The 15786-nt window shown below is 35.5% G+C and overlaps 1 protein-coding gene across 41 annotated transcripts in view; it reads right to left on the reverse strand.

The window, feature by feature from the left end:
* Positions 1 to 15786, reverse strand: part of Ptprd (protein tyrosine phosphatase receptor type D) — a 2240535-nt gene that overhangs the window by 1881905 nt on the left and 342844 nt on the right. The window lies entirely within an intron of this gene.

Below are 15786 nucleotides of genomic sequence, written 5' to 3' on the forward strand. Positions count from 1 at the left end.
TGTACATTAGAGGTGCTAAACATCATCATTTATTTATTATTTAATGTATGCATTCTTTTTGGTTTTTTTCAAGACAGGGTTTCTCTGTGTAGCCCTGGCTGTCCTGGAACTCACTCTGTAGACCAGTCTGGCCTCGAACTCAGAAATCTGCTTGCCTCTGCCTCCGACGTTCTGGGATTAAAGGGGTACACCTCCACTGCTTGGATTAACGTATTCATTCTTAAGCAACATATGGAGGGGTTACAAATTAGAAACCTTGTAATAGGTATTCTAGAGGTATTAAACTAACTAAGAACGTGATTAGGATTTGCTGTGTAGAATGGAATATTAAAAACCTGAAATTAGATAAGGGTGCTGTGATGTGTGAGCCAATTGCACTGATGCTAGATTCAATTCCTTGTTTTTCCCTTGAGCAAATGAGGGTGAATATAGGAGTCTAGGTGCAAGAACATCATGTAACTGTGTATCATATTGCTACTATTTCTATATCTACATTGAGAATAAGTTCCTCTATTGCAATACATTTTTCTTACATTTTAATTCTAAATCCAACAAAAACTTGAATTCTCTTTTTATGAGGTAATTCATAATTTTAAATTTAGTTAACACCTGAGAATGGCTTGGTGTAGATTGGAAAAATCATTTCATATTTATTCACAGATGTGGCTAAATTAGTCAATGGGCCAATTTTTAAAATGGAGAAATTTGAGGAACAATGACTTTATCAGAGTTTTGTTTATTCTATCTACATCAGCTTATGCTAGCCTATGTGTATATCACAATTATTCCCACTGTACTTTAATGTTTTCACAATTTCAATTCACTGTAAGTTAATGTTTTCACAATTCAAAGACTGTTAAACAATTTGTATATTATAGTAAGAAATTGAATTATAGCTCTCTAGCTAGGATGAAAAAAAAATCGATGTCCTCTTCCCGCTGCCTGGACGTTTCAATCCATGGTCGATGCATCACTCCACAGACATTGCATCTCATTTAGGGAAGTATTCTGTGCCAGGATGAGGTTAAAAAAGAGAGCAATATGAACTAACTAGTACCCTCAGAGCTCCAGGGTCTCAACCACCAACCAAGGACTGCACGTGGTGGGTCTGATTGTTCTGGCAGCATGTGTATAGTAGAGGATTGCAAATTCAATCATCAATAGGAGGAGAGGACTTCGGTCCTGTGAAGGTTCTGTGCTCCAGTGTAGGGGAATGCCAGGGCCAATAAGTGAGAGAGGGTGGGGTGGCAGGCATGGGGAGGGAGGAGGCAACAGAGGTTTGATTTTTGTTGTTTTTGTTTGTTTCTTCGTTTGTTGTTTTGGAGGGGAAACTGGGAAAGGAGAAATTTACATGTAAATAAAGAAAATATCTAATAAAAAAATTTTAAATGGAAAAAGATAAAAGGAGAACTCTGCCAGCAATGTTTTCCTATGCAAAAAGAACAATGATCAAAGCCCTGTCTGTTTCTAAAACAATATGTGCAAAGTTATCAGTCTCTTGAATAGCCCCCCATTGTTAACAGGAGGAAGATGAGAAGGCCATGTTTCTCTTCTGTTGTTCACATAGGAGTATTATAACAGTAACATGGGAAGCCAAAGGAACAAGAGGCTCAGTATGCCGGAGGCAGCTGAGAAAGAAATACAGGTCTTAGGGAAGGAAGAGCAAGACAAGGAAATGGATCAGTGTGCAAATGAGGCATCTGACTCTGATACCCAGAACATTCTTCTTTTCCCAAAAGATTTCATTTAGTAAACACAAAGATAAAATAAAATAAAACAACAAAACAAAACAAAAACAAAACCTAACTCTTAAGATGAAAGCTCAAATAAAATAAACCCAAAGCACGTGACTGTGTGCAGCAGCACTCTTAACCTGTCCACAAAATCTCATTCCCAATTTACATGTGACAATATATCGATCCTATTTGTTGACATGTATAACTCAAGGATTTATCAGTGAATTTAATCAGTGTCAAGTTTTTTTGTATTGTTTTTCTATCACTTGCCTGTCACAAAATTACCTGAACAGTTTCAACAGTATGTTCTTATGTTCTCTAATAATTGGGGTCAATAGAACAAAGCAGAATGATAAAGATAAGAAAAGATCAGATGGTTATTTACTAAGGAAGCAAAATAATGTGAGCTTCATTCTTAGAATAAATGCTTAATTTGGTTGCTGAGGCTGTATGCATTTGTAATCCTTGTACTGTGCAGGTGGGGAGAAGTGGATCCCTGAAGCTTGCCTCCAGGCTGTCTTAGACGACAAGGAACCTTGTTTCAAAAATATGATTGTAACCTCTTCTTAAGAATGCATATATTCACATGTGGGTGCACACACACCCAAGTACACACATATAAGCACTCACTTATATACATAGAACAAAATATATAAAATGAATATAGTTTGAGATCAAAATCTATTAAAATATAAATTTATTCATTCACCAACCAAAATCCATCATACTAGCAAATAGGATATGATGACTTTTTTATATGTATGCATATATGATTGAATTGAATATTGACACATGATGAATTTACAGTAAAATTTATAAATGGAAGTGAAAAATTCTTATAAGTCAAAAATATTTCCTATCACACATATTTTTCTGGAGTAAAAATCATCTACCTAGACTTATTTACTATTGCAATGACCTCTGGTCTAGTTTGATTTTGAAAAGATGTCAAGAACCGTACCATATGAATGATATCAGAAGCAGGGAGTGAATGATGGCTTCTGCAAAGAGAACCATTAACATACTGAAAGGTCATAAATGATGCTGGGTTAGCATCCCACCACAGGGCATCCAATGGACACAGAATACAATAGTTAAATACTCTGCAGAGGAAAAGAAAAGTGAGGTGGACACTTAAATCTACTTTTCCTTTTAATTCTAAAAGATAATCTTTCATTCTCTAGTAAATTTACACTTCTTGTGCCATCTCTCTAATGATTAACCTCTCTATTTTCTGGCTCAGAACTCCCCTTTTTTAATCTAGTTAAATAAATTTCTCCATTGCAGACTAGGTAAGGTAATCTAATCCCCTTCAGCATGACCTTGAATTTGCTAGGCATTCCTTATCCACCTTAGTGTTTAATTGCTCATAATCTTGTATCTTATCCATGTGAAAGAGACCTTCAGGGAAAATGATGGATTTTGCTCTTGTTTAGCTTTTGTTTGTTTGATTTCATGGCGTCTGTGGTTATCGGTATGTCTGATAAAGGCAAAATACTCCTTGAACATCAAATTAATGAAGAAGGGGTAGACTTTATTTTTGCTTGAGGTCAGAGTGAATATTTACTTTTGTACAATGAGAGTAACCAATCCTCTTGTCTAGATGAAGATTGATAAGACTTTTCTGGATGTATTTTTTGATCCTTATGGTCCATAATTAAGATAAATTAGTTGTTCATAAATTTCTAGAAATTGTTTATTTTGATTAAACAAACTAGAAACTAAAGTATAAAATCCCCAGTCTAGCACTACCTGTCATTTGTTCACACCTTTAAGGTTGTTATTATAGTTGATGCAATTTTGGTGCCTCAAAACTTAACTTCTGAAAACTTAGAAAAAATTGCAAGAATGCAAATCCCAGCTCCAGAAAACTCACTTCCCTTTGAAATAATGGAATATGATTAAGTTACACAAGAAAAGCAGGACCTGTGCTTTTGTGGAAATTACTGTTCAGAAAAATCAAAGGAGGCATAACGTTAAAATACTGTTTCAAACCTTTGTATTCAGTCAATCAGAGAAGGTATATTGAAGGCTGAGATGGTGGATATGTTAAATAGCACCATTAAACCTGCATTAATTGCAATCTGGGCAACCGAACATTAATCTAGCAGTTGTCATGGAACCTTGTCTGTGAAGCATCCCTGAGGCAGAAACAACATTAAAGCAACCCAAAGAAGGCAGTGATTATTTGCACTGGTTATTTATTTTCAGAGTCTGTCAAGGCATATTTACTTGCCCTATTTTCAATTCTATGTTTCATTCGAAAACAAAAAAGGACATGATGATTTGAATATAAGCATCCCCAAGAGATTGAGGATTTGAGGATTTGGTCCCTTTGGGGAACTTTAGGAGTGTAGCATTGTAGGAATAAGCATGGCTCTGTGGGATAGCTTCAAGCTTTTATAGCTTCACCCTACATTTAGCTTGTATTCTCTGTGTTATATTTGCTATGAAAAAAATCTGATCTGCTATATTCTTGCCTCTGCTGCTATGCCTTCCACTTGGTGGTCTGCCTCCCAAGCATGATGGACCCTCATACCTCTAGATCTGTAAAAAGAAATGAATAGTTTATCCTGTAAGCTGCCTAGTTCATGTTATCTTAACACAGCAACATAAAGGTAACTAATACATGGCGCAATTTTTAAAGCAATAAGCAAATCAAACTATAAAGGTAATGTATAACCATAATGTACATTATACAAATTATACATATCTCACAGGGAATTTTTTGTATATAAATATACAACAATGTGTATCATGTTACTTACAGAATTATATATAAGCAATACTTTATTTTTGAGCATAGACATCTCAATAATAAAATAGTTAATTAATGTATGGTTTTCACTCTTTTCAAATAGTAATTGTTCTCTTTTCATTTCATATATATGAGTCTTTGTCTATACGCATATGTGCCTGGCTCCTGCAGAGAGCAGAAGAGGCTATCAGGGTCCCTGGAACTGGAATTTCTGGTGGCTGTGATTTTGAAAACTGCTGTGAGTTAGAAAGAAATAGTTTATGTGACATGAAGAAGAACAAATACAGGATTAAGGTAAGAAGAAATGATGATGAGGAATGAAAAAAAATCATAACCAATACCAAGTGGGAATAGCAACTCATGGCAGGAAATACACACCAGAAGAATGAAGAGCATTCAGAGAAACATGTCATTAAATAGAGGCCTTCTTGCAGTAAACAAAAATTTCAATGAGTTTTGTTTTGGTTGATTTGGTTTGGTTTTAATTAGTTTTGTGTTAAGCAGAGGAGGATTCTCTGCTACTATGTTTTAGAGATAGTTGTACATTGTGTGCTGATTTCACTGGTGATTTTAGGAAAAGCAGGATGTTTGGGTCTGAGTGAGGAACTTTGTACACACACTCACACACACACACACACACACATATACACACACATTCATGTCAGAACCTGTGTTTTCATCTCTGAGCTTCTACACTTAGGGAAAATTGCTAAAGATTCAAACCATTTACGTACTTAAAATACAGAAATAGTCCCTTTCTATAAATAAATTGGAGTTACTTTTAGAAAAGATTTTAAGCATGAGAGAGAAATTGACCAGTAGAAAGATTTTTTTCTACAGCAAAATCTATGATATGATAGTTTCTTGATATACAGCATTCCCAGCAGATGATTCTTGAATTGATTCCCTGTGGTTATCCATTCAGAGTTACTGCATTTGTATTAATTAGTGGAAGAAATGTTTAAAAGAGATGAAAGGAACAACTTACAATCAAAACTAACATTCTGACCTAATGCATTAGTTTAAAAAACAGAACATGGTACTAGTGCTGTATGAAATGAACTCTCTTTTAAACTCTTTCCTGTGGTCTCTGTCTTAGAAATGAACCTCTGAATTCACCCAGAAAAGTCTGACACTTGAGTGAAGGAATACTGCAATATAATATCACTTGCAAATCATTTTGCCCCTTGATAAGGCATTGAAAGTTTGGAAAATATGCACCCAGTAGATGGTGTTTTGCATAGATAACAAAGATGTTTGCATCTCCAGAATTGTGTAATTCTGGAATTTGTAATAGAAATCATCAAAAAAGTTATGTATGGGGGTGGCAAAATCCTGCACCCCACATTTTAATGTGAATTATCAGTCTGCCTTCCATTTCAGTTCAGTTCTGATTTCAGAAGAGCTCAACTAGCTGGCCAAGGAGAGTGTTTGGTACTGAAGAGGCCATTTAATTTTCAACTAAAAATGAAATTCAAATAACAAAATAAAGCCAATCATTTCCATTTGTTCTTCCAGTCTCAGTTGTCAATTGTGCCTTATATTCCATGACTGGAAAGACCATAAATGAATACACATATTTTAATAACCTCATTCTGGTACCACAAATATTTACCCACTAAATTATAAAGTATTTTAATATCACTGGCATTTAATCAAGAAAAAAATCAAACCCATCATCAGAAATGTGTCAAAGGCTTTAGAAACATCTCTAGCATATGTGGAGCTGGCTGTGTTCAGTGAAATTCATTGATGGTGCTACGTACTAAGCTAGAGAAAGCTTTCCACAATAATGAACTGCAAAGCACATAAGAAATGAAGATTGTGGCTTCACAATCTGAATGTCAATTTCACATGCTTATCAATTCTGAGAATTCTCTTGAATTGTTAGAAAGAAGTGGTAGAGGTTTAAGGAGGAGAATGATGGGTTTGGATGTCTACAGGGGTCATGCAAATTCCCTCAGTGTGAATGCCAACATTTCAAATTATTTTCTTCAGTTGGCTCAGCCAGGATCCTGATTGGTTTGTGTCCTCTGAGGCAGTATTATGGAGGCCTGAATAGCACCAAAGAGGCATCTGTTTGGAATCCTCATCCAACATTTCTTTCTTCATTTTTGTATAAAACAATTCTCTGCCAAAATTTCAAAACCAACAGCTTGAGATCTCTGTCATTTTTCTATTTTTATTTGTTTCATTCTTGTTATCTTTTTTTATAAGTTAAATATGAACCACTTTTTCACAAAAGCCAAGTTATATGCAATAATTTAGTTAAGAAGTGGACAGATTTTTTCTTGTCATATTTTTACTTAATATATACAATTATATGATCCATCTAGACATCAGACAAACATATCTAGTTGTCCAACAAACATGAAGGGATACTGAGAAAATGGAAAATCATTTTTCAAATGATATCATATTCATTAGTGGTATTTCTGTGACAAAGCCAATATTTTTATATCTTTAGAAATTGAACATTTAAAAGGAGCATCAATTTAGAAAAATATGAAATACTATACCTTCACCATCTCTCTGTCTATCTCATTATTATCAGAAACTGAAAAAAATTTAAAAGCACCAATTTAGAAAAATATATCAGTATAGCTTAGGGAAACACTACACTTTCATCTTTCTTTGCAAACCTGAGGATGTAAACAACATAAGGATAAAATTTAGCATTACTTTCATTGCCCTAGTACGTATACTTCTCCCTAAAGTTTGGGTCATACTAGGCAGTGTTCTTTAAGGGTGGGTATTAGTTAGTAAAATTCTATCTAGAAATTTACAATAGTAGTAGAAGAGGCAATTCACGAAAAGTAGCTACTGGTCAGAACAGATCACAAGGCAGATCTGACTCCAGAGTAAGAGAGGCACTTTGAACCTAAGCCAGGCTAAGGTGATAGGAGGAACACTTATACAACCCTTCAATAACAACAAACTTCTCTCCCAGAATTCTTGGTCTGTGTGCAGTCCTTACAGTACCTTCAGACAGTTCTGTGGGATCAACTTGCCTAACTCAGAAAAGTTTAACTTTCCTTTTTTTTCTCTTCTTTCTCTTTCTTTCAATTGCTTAAATTTGTTTATTTTGTTACATTGTAATCTGTCACTCTTTGAGTCTTCTTACTATGTGGCTGCTTACAAATTAGTTTGCCTTTTTCTTTTCCTTCTCTAGATCCTTCCTCTGGCAAATGCTGAGACATAGAGCTCTCTTGTTCTAGAATTTCTAGAGGTTTCAAATTGAAAATTTGTACATTCTTAAAATATTTTCTTAAGACTATATCCCAAGAGAGGACACTGTTTTCCATAATTAACATGATGACTCTACAGGGACAACCAAAAATTTCTGATGACACTATATTAGTCACATCCTGTTTATTCTTTGGATCCCATCTTTTGAAAATCTAAAAATGTAGGATAAAGACTGTCTTCTCTTCCTGATTCTCTTATTACTTTTCTTCTTCTGGACTCTTGCTTTTGTGGTTATTCTTCAGAATGTGATTCACTTTAGTGGCCAAGTGCCTTAGTTTAAATAACACTGATCTCATAAAGCAACAAGATGGTGAACATCAGTTTCCTCTCCAATTAAATTATTCATTTGTAAACATTATACATTCTTACATATTGTAAAATGATGCCTGTGTGTTTCAATTGTCAAATTTTTGAAAGCACTAATGAATAAAACATTCCCACTTTACAATGCTGTGTTAATGTTGAGTCCAGAACACACTTAAACGTTTTTGAGGATCGTGTCTTATAGCATTTATTACTACATTCCAGTCTCCATGTTTGTTTCTGCATCTACAGGTAAAGTCCAGCTTGCTTGTCATGTATAAATGGATAGCACTTGAGAGATTATGACCTATTACTTGACCATTAGCCAGCACATTCTACTATGAACTCTAAAATTAGAAGGCACTTGATATTACTCATGCTTAGTTCTTGTCTGATACAAGAAAGTAAATGGTGGGAAAAGGGAATGGCCAAATATCTGGCTTGATGCTCACCACTTTAGCTCCAGAATTTCATATTGTGTCTTACCTGTGAGAAAATCCATTGTCATTATCAACTAGCTATTATACCTTACAGATTATATGAGATTAAGGACATCCTATAAGTATACACATGTGTAAGTACTTAATGAGTTATTGATCACAAATTTCTAATGGAAAAAAAGACCCATAAGGAAGCCACTTAAAAGACCAGTGGAAATACTAGACAGACTTCTGTGTCTTGTTGCATGACTGTGTATAACACATAGATTTTAATGCTTAAAACAGCTTGGTACATTCCCAGATCTTAGGAATCTACCTATATTTGTTTTCATATATATATGACAAATAGATTCCTTAATTGCATATGTATATACATATATATATACATATATATATATATATATATGAAAACAAATATAGGTAGATAGATATATACATATGCATATATATATACTCAAACTAGAGTGAGAGCTATAATTGCATGTTAGGTTCTACTAGAAAGTCTCAGTTACTGCTTGACACCTGGTAATGTACTAAAAGCATTCCTTAAAACACAGACTTTTGGGCTGGTGAGATGGCTCAGTGGGTAAGAGCACTGACTGTTCTTCTGAAAGTCATGAGTTCAAATCCCAGCAACCACATGGTGGCTCACAACCACCCATCATGATATCTGATGCCCTCGTCTGGTGGGTCTGAAGACAGCTACAGTGTACTTACATATAATAAATAAATAAATCTTTAAAAAAAAAGATTAAAAAAAAAACACAGACTTTTAGGGATGCCAGAGGATTTTCTTCTTCTGCCTCAAATTCATGCTCTGATCATGGCCTGTCTGGGAAATAGATATGCCTGAACTCTACAAGGAATGAAAGTCATTGCCAAGGCTATGCAAGAGATTAAAATCACTCAAGTATGATGTATATTTAATGAAACAAATGAATCTGAGTTTATTGCAATTCTTGCTTGTTCTTTGGACTTTTAAACTCATATAGAGCAGGGAAAGAATATGGCTTACTAAGAATGCTTTCAAAGGGTTCCTGTCTTCATGTTTAGGCTTCAAAGTGATGGCAGGAAAACTTGGAAAATAACCATTTGCTCCCCTTTCATCAAACCCATGTTTTCCCAAGGGTTTTGAGAACAGATGGAGATAATTTGCATACTTGACAAATAGATTCCTTAATTGCATTTTCCTGCATACCCTATTGTGCTTATAATCTATTAGATACCTCTTTTAATTTTACCCTGAAAAAATATACACAACATATAAATAGCTGCATTTTATGTGCACATGAGTTCTCTGCACATCTAACTCTTGGCACATTAGCTCTGAGCATACTCTGGAAGCCACTTATTGCAGTATGACCTCAAGTATAGCATCATTCTTATTTAATAAAGTTAGTAATAAATTTTGTGATTAATTTAGAAAGACCTTCTACTATATATTATATAAAGATTGATGTATTGTTATAACAATGGTGACAGCTCAATAGTTAAATTAACATGTTTTACAAAATTAATCTTGTAATATATCATCCAATGGGAAAATTTAAGAAATTCAGGGAACAGGATTATAAGGTGCAGCATGACAAGTGGTACATACACTGCATAGCACTGTATGATTTTATATATACATATATATATATATATATGTGCTCTGTTAAAAATATACAGCATTATAGCATTAACTAGCTGTAATGGCTATTTCTAGTTGTCAAGTTGACTACATCAGGAATGAAATTGGAAGCCACACCTATGATCTAGATCTTGAGGCTGGAAGACACAAGTTTCTGGCCTGGATCTTGGCATGGAGATCTTGAGGTATAGTGGCCATGAAAAGTTCAACCCCTGGCAAGGTAGTTCTCACCTTTAATCCCAGGAGACTAAGTCAAGGAGATCTCTGAGTTCGAGGTCAGACTGGGACACAGCAAATCCCACTTTCAGACCTGTTGGAACATACTTTTGATCTGGGCCACACCTTCTGCTAGAGGCCTAAATAAGGACATTGGAAGATGGAAGATTCACTCTTCTTCCATTGATTACACTTACTTTGCCAGCACATCTGTTAGAATCTGCTTCTACAGAAGACAAGCTGAAACAACTTGCCTAGGGGGACTGACCAACTACTAGATTCCTGTACTTCCCATTCACAGTTGCCCATTGTTGGTTTAGTTGGACTATAGATTATAAGACATCACAACAAATTCCCTCAATATAGAGAGATATTTCATAAGTTCTGTGACTCTAAGAAGCCTTACTAACACACTAGGGAAGAACAAATGGACCACTCTGATGTTGTGGATGTTAATAATAGGGGAAAATATATGTTGAGGCCATAGTGTAGTACAGGGACTCTCCTTACCACTCTGCTAGATTTTGCTGTGAAAATTGTCTTAAAAAATCTTTAAGTATACCTTCAGATTGCTGTTTGCAATTTTTATTTATTTTTATATTTTATTATTTATTTTTATATATTTCAAGCATATTCCTTCTCTCCCCATGCCCTATAGATCCCTCCTAGCTACCAAACTTTTCTATCTCACATAAAGAAATAAAAGTATATAAGATATACACCTGCCCAATTAATCTGAATATTAGTGCAGCAGGAGGCCTGTGATTGGACAGGGAAAAGGGAGGCAGTGTTAAGAATTACAGAGCCAGAGGAGCGACACAGGAAAAGGGAGAAAGAAGCAAAATGGATGATTCAGATTCGGTTTTAAATAGCCACAGGTAGATATAATATCATATAGGGATAGAATAATTGGAGTAACCTGTCTAGTCTAGGTGGGCAGCTTGGGCTATTATCAGTTGGCCCTGAATTTATTGTGTGGACATCTTGTGTATTAAAAAAAAAAAAGAAAAAAAAAAGAATTTATTGATACATAAATCTAATTGATTAATTATAGGCTTTTAGAGTTTTCTTTTACTGGGTTACTGGAATGTGGAACCACTGACCACAGGGAGTTTATGGCTGAAAAGGTACAGGTGGCACTGAGATAAGCACGAACCAGAGCTGGGAAGACCATGATCAGTTGCTGTGGGGATAGCTTAGAGGCAGAGGTGGCAAGATCGCCACTGGGGCAGAGAGAGCTGTGACTAGGACAGAACTTGCAGTTCCTTTTTAATATTTCCCACAATGCCTCCCCTCCCCCAAAAGAATCCCATGAAACTATAACAACAACAACAACAAAAAAAAAATCATGCAGAAAAACTGTGGAGTCCATTTGTGTTGATCACATACTCCTGAGCAAGAGGCCTACACTGAATTGTAGTTGTTATACCTAATTTCAGTGCGTTGGGGCAACAGAAATTCTCTCTAAGTAGAATTGTCTATTGCAAATAGCTTCTTGGTTAGGGGTGGGATTTATCCCCTTCTGCGCCTCTGTTCTGGAATTTTATCAGGCTTGACTTTGTGTAGGTCTTTACTTACTGTTACAGTCTCTGTGAATTCATGTGCATCGGTCCTGTTATGAGGTGAAGATGTCCTTTTCTTTGAGTCGTCCACTACCTCTGGCTCATCCTTCCATCTCCTTTTCAGAAAATATTTCAGAGTCATTTAGGGATGGTGACTGTGTTGATTTGAATCAGAATGGCCCCCATAGGCTCATATGTTTGACTATTTGGTTATCAGCTGGTGGGACTGTTTGGGAAATATAATGAGGTACGGCCTTTTTGGAGGTTTGTCACTTGCGGCAGACTTGGAGGTTTTAAAATTTTACGCCATTCCCAGAGTGCTTTTGTCCCTCTGGCTTCACCTACTCACCCCTGTCTTGTTTCTAGGACCAAACAAAATCTCAGCTACCAGTCCAATGTCATGCCTTTCTGTCTTTAATCCTCTAGAAACATGAGTCCTGAAATTAAATTATTTCATTTATAAGTTGCATTGGTCATGGAGTCTCTTCACAGCAATAATAAAGTACCTAACACAGGTGGTACTTTAGAGATGAATCCTCAAAGTCTTGTGTTGGATTGTTGTACATATTTTGACTATTGTGATGTGTTTGTTTGTACAGTCAAAATTCACTTGCCATAGAGATCACACCTTAAGATGTGATTAAAATATCTCAAGGGAAAGAGAGAGAGAGAGAGAGAGAGAGAGAGAGAGAGAGAGAGAGAGAGAGAGAGAGAGAGAGAGAGACTTATTTTATTTAAAAGCAAAAGCAACACTTTTGTTGTTGTTGTTGTTGTTGTTAGAAATTTAAACAAATTTCATAATCAAGATGCTTTACCACAGAAAACATGGCAGGAACAGAAACCTACCGTACACTACCTGAATTGCTGAAGCACACATTATTAAATAATTTCTTTCTTTCATTTAAATTGAAAATACATTTTTTTATACAATATATTCTGACCATGGTTTCTCTATCCTGATCTGTTCACAAATCCTCCCAATATCCAAACCCTCCATGCTTTATTTCTTTTTTTCTCCTTAGAAAATAAAGAGGCAAAAATAAACAACAACAACAAAAAACAATGATTCAAAACAAAGCACAACTTAAACAAACAAGCACACACACAAACAAAACAATACCATTCTTTTTTCCTCTGTTTCTCCTGGGGCCACAATCTGCTATAGTATTTTACACCCTCTTGTCTCCAACGTCCCAATAAGATATGAACCACTGATAACTCTAGAGATTTGAGGGAATCACTGCATCTGAAGGAGAGGAAGTCTTGCACAGTCTGATTATGATATACAGATTAGCAACTCTTACGAACAAGGTGAGTAGACAAAATCTTCTCTTAAAAAGGATGTTTGAAAAGAGCTTATCTGTCCATAAATAATTTTTTAAAAGAAACTTTGATTTTTCTAAGTGTTTTAGAAAACATATTTAATCTCTAAACTTGGGAGACAGAGGCAGGCAATGTCTCTAGTCTCCCAGGCAGGCTGGTCTAAACAGTGAGTTCCAGCAGAGCCATAGAAGATACTCAGCGAAAGCTTGTCTTACCTGACCTCTACATTCTTTCTCTCTGTGTGTCTCTCTGTATCTCTCTATCTCTGTCTCTGTTTCTCTGTCTCTGTATCTCTTTGTCTGTCTGTCTCTCTCTCCTCTCTGCCTGTCTCTCAGTGTGTCTCTGATTTCTCCCAAATAATTTGCTAATTACTTTGATATTACTTTCACTATGCTCTCTGATAATCATATAAAATATTAGGTATCTGTGTATTTTATATTCTTCCATGTTACACAAAGTTGTTGTAATATTAGGTACTATTTTCTCTAATATTAGTCAGTATGTTAGCTTGCATTTGTAAAATTCTATAGGCATCTTCTTGAATCCATGGAACTAGTATACATACTAAAATATGTTAAAATGGTAGATAATTTATGGAAAGTTATTTTGTATTTAGAAATAACTGATCAATTTGAGCTATTCAAAATTAGAAGTTCTAGCTACTAAGACCAGAGAAAAATGCAAAAATATAAAAGTTGAAAAATAAAAGTAAACCATATAATAAAGAAAACTTAAAAGTACTAAATCTAAGTGAGTTTAGAAAGGCTTCAGGGTATACAATCAATATACAAAAAAACCACTTTTTTTCTAAGAAAAATATGAACAAAAATGAACTGTGAATCAAAATATAAAACAATCAAATACTCAAAAATATAATATCAGACTTTTATACTGAAGATTATAAAGCCAAGTTACAGTTTCAGAAAAAAATTCTAAGAAAACACATTATATTCAAAATTAAAAAAAAAACCTACAGTGTTTCATCCTCAACATTTCTACTATATTTACATAAAATTAACAAACTCTAGACTTTTCATAGAATTGCCAAGTATAGACATATCAATTTCTGTTTTAAAAGTAATCAAATTTAGAAAACTACTTGGATTTTATTTGTAAGGAACATACCACAAAAGCCTTGAAGTTAAATGTAATAAGGATAAAAACACTTAAGAGCTGCAGGAAGACTTAGACTGTACAGCACTTTCCATGTGGGAAAGAAACCTAAGTTTGGATCTAGAAGAAACCATGTATACATCTATAACAACATTATTAAATTTCATAAGGAGGATTACTTGGGTTGCTAGCCAGCCAGCCCAGCTGACAGATACCTTCTATATGTCCTGAGAGTCTGTATAAAAATAAGTTGGAGGAAGTTGAGACATAGATCAGTGATAATCTGTTGCTGCTCTTAAAGAGAACCCAGGTTTGGTTTCCTGTAATCACATGACAGCTTTACAAATACTTGTAATTGATTCCAGGAGCCCTATGCCATCCTTTGATATTCATGGGCAATGCAGGGATGTGGAGCACAGACATATTCAAGGAAAATACTTATGCCCATAAAATAAAAATAAATAAAAATCTTAAAATATAATAAAATAGAGAAACAGCTAAAGGAGACTCCTTATTTCAATGCCAAGCTTTATGTGAACTTATATGAACAGTCTACTTCTTCTTAAAAAAGAAAAAATAAAAGAAGTAGACAAAATACTTGAACAGATATTTTATCAGACAAAACCTACAAATAATAAAAAAGTTGATAGAAAATAGCAATGGAGTCCTACCCGCTAGTTCACCATGATTTCACAAAAATCACTTTTTTAATTGGTTATTTTATTTATTTATATTTTAAGTGTTATCCCTCTTCCTAGTTTTCCCTCTGTAAGCCCCCTATCTCACCCACCACCACCTCCTTCTATGAGGGTGCTCCCCCACCCATTCACTGACTCCTGCCTCACTACCCTAGCATCCCCCTACAATGGGGCATCAACTCTCCATAGGTCCAAGGGCCTCCTGTCCCACTGATACCAGGTAAGGCAATCCTCTGCTACATATGCAGCTGGAGCCATGGGTCCTTCCACATGTATTCTTTGGTTGATGATTTAGTCCCTGGGAGCTCTGGGAGCTCTGGGAGCTCTGGTTCACTGATAATGTGGTCCTTCCTATGGGTTTGAAAACCCCTTAAGCTCCATCAGTCCTTCCCCTAACTCCTCCATTGGGGTCCCCATGCTCAGTCCGTTGGTTAGTTGAGAGCATACACATCTGTATTGGTTGAGCTCTGGGGTGTTCTTATCTAAAAGAAATGAAGGGACAAAGAGTGGAGCAGAGCCTGAAGGAAAGGCCATGCAGAGACTATCTCACCTAAGGATGCATCCCAACAGCAGACACCAAACCCAAATGATTGGAGAGGGCAAGATGTGCTTGCTAATTGAAGCCTATTATGGCTGTCCCTTGAGAGCCTCTGCCAGGGTCTGGCCAATACAGAAGTAGATGTTCGTAGTCAAAAAAGTCAGTTTTAGAAGTGGGGGGACTAATGGCTCCAGCACCATATGTACAGCAGAGGATG

The sequence above is a fragment of the Mastomys coucha genome, unplaced genomic scaffold (assembly GCF_008632895.1).
Source record: "Mastomys coucha isolate ucsf_1 unplaced genomic scaffold, UCSF_Mcou_1 pScaffold18, whole genome shotgun sequence".
NCBI lineage: Eukaryota > Metazoa > Chordata > Mammalia > Rodentia > Muridae > Mastomys > Mastomys coucha.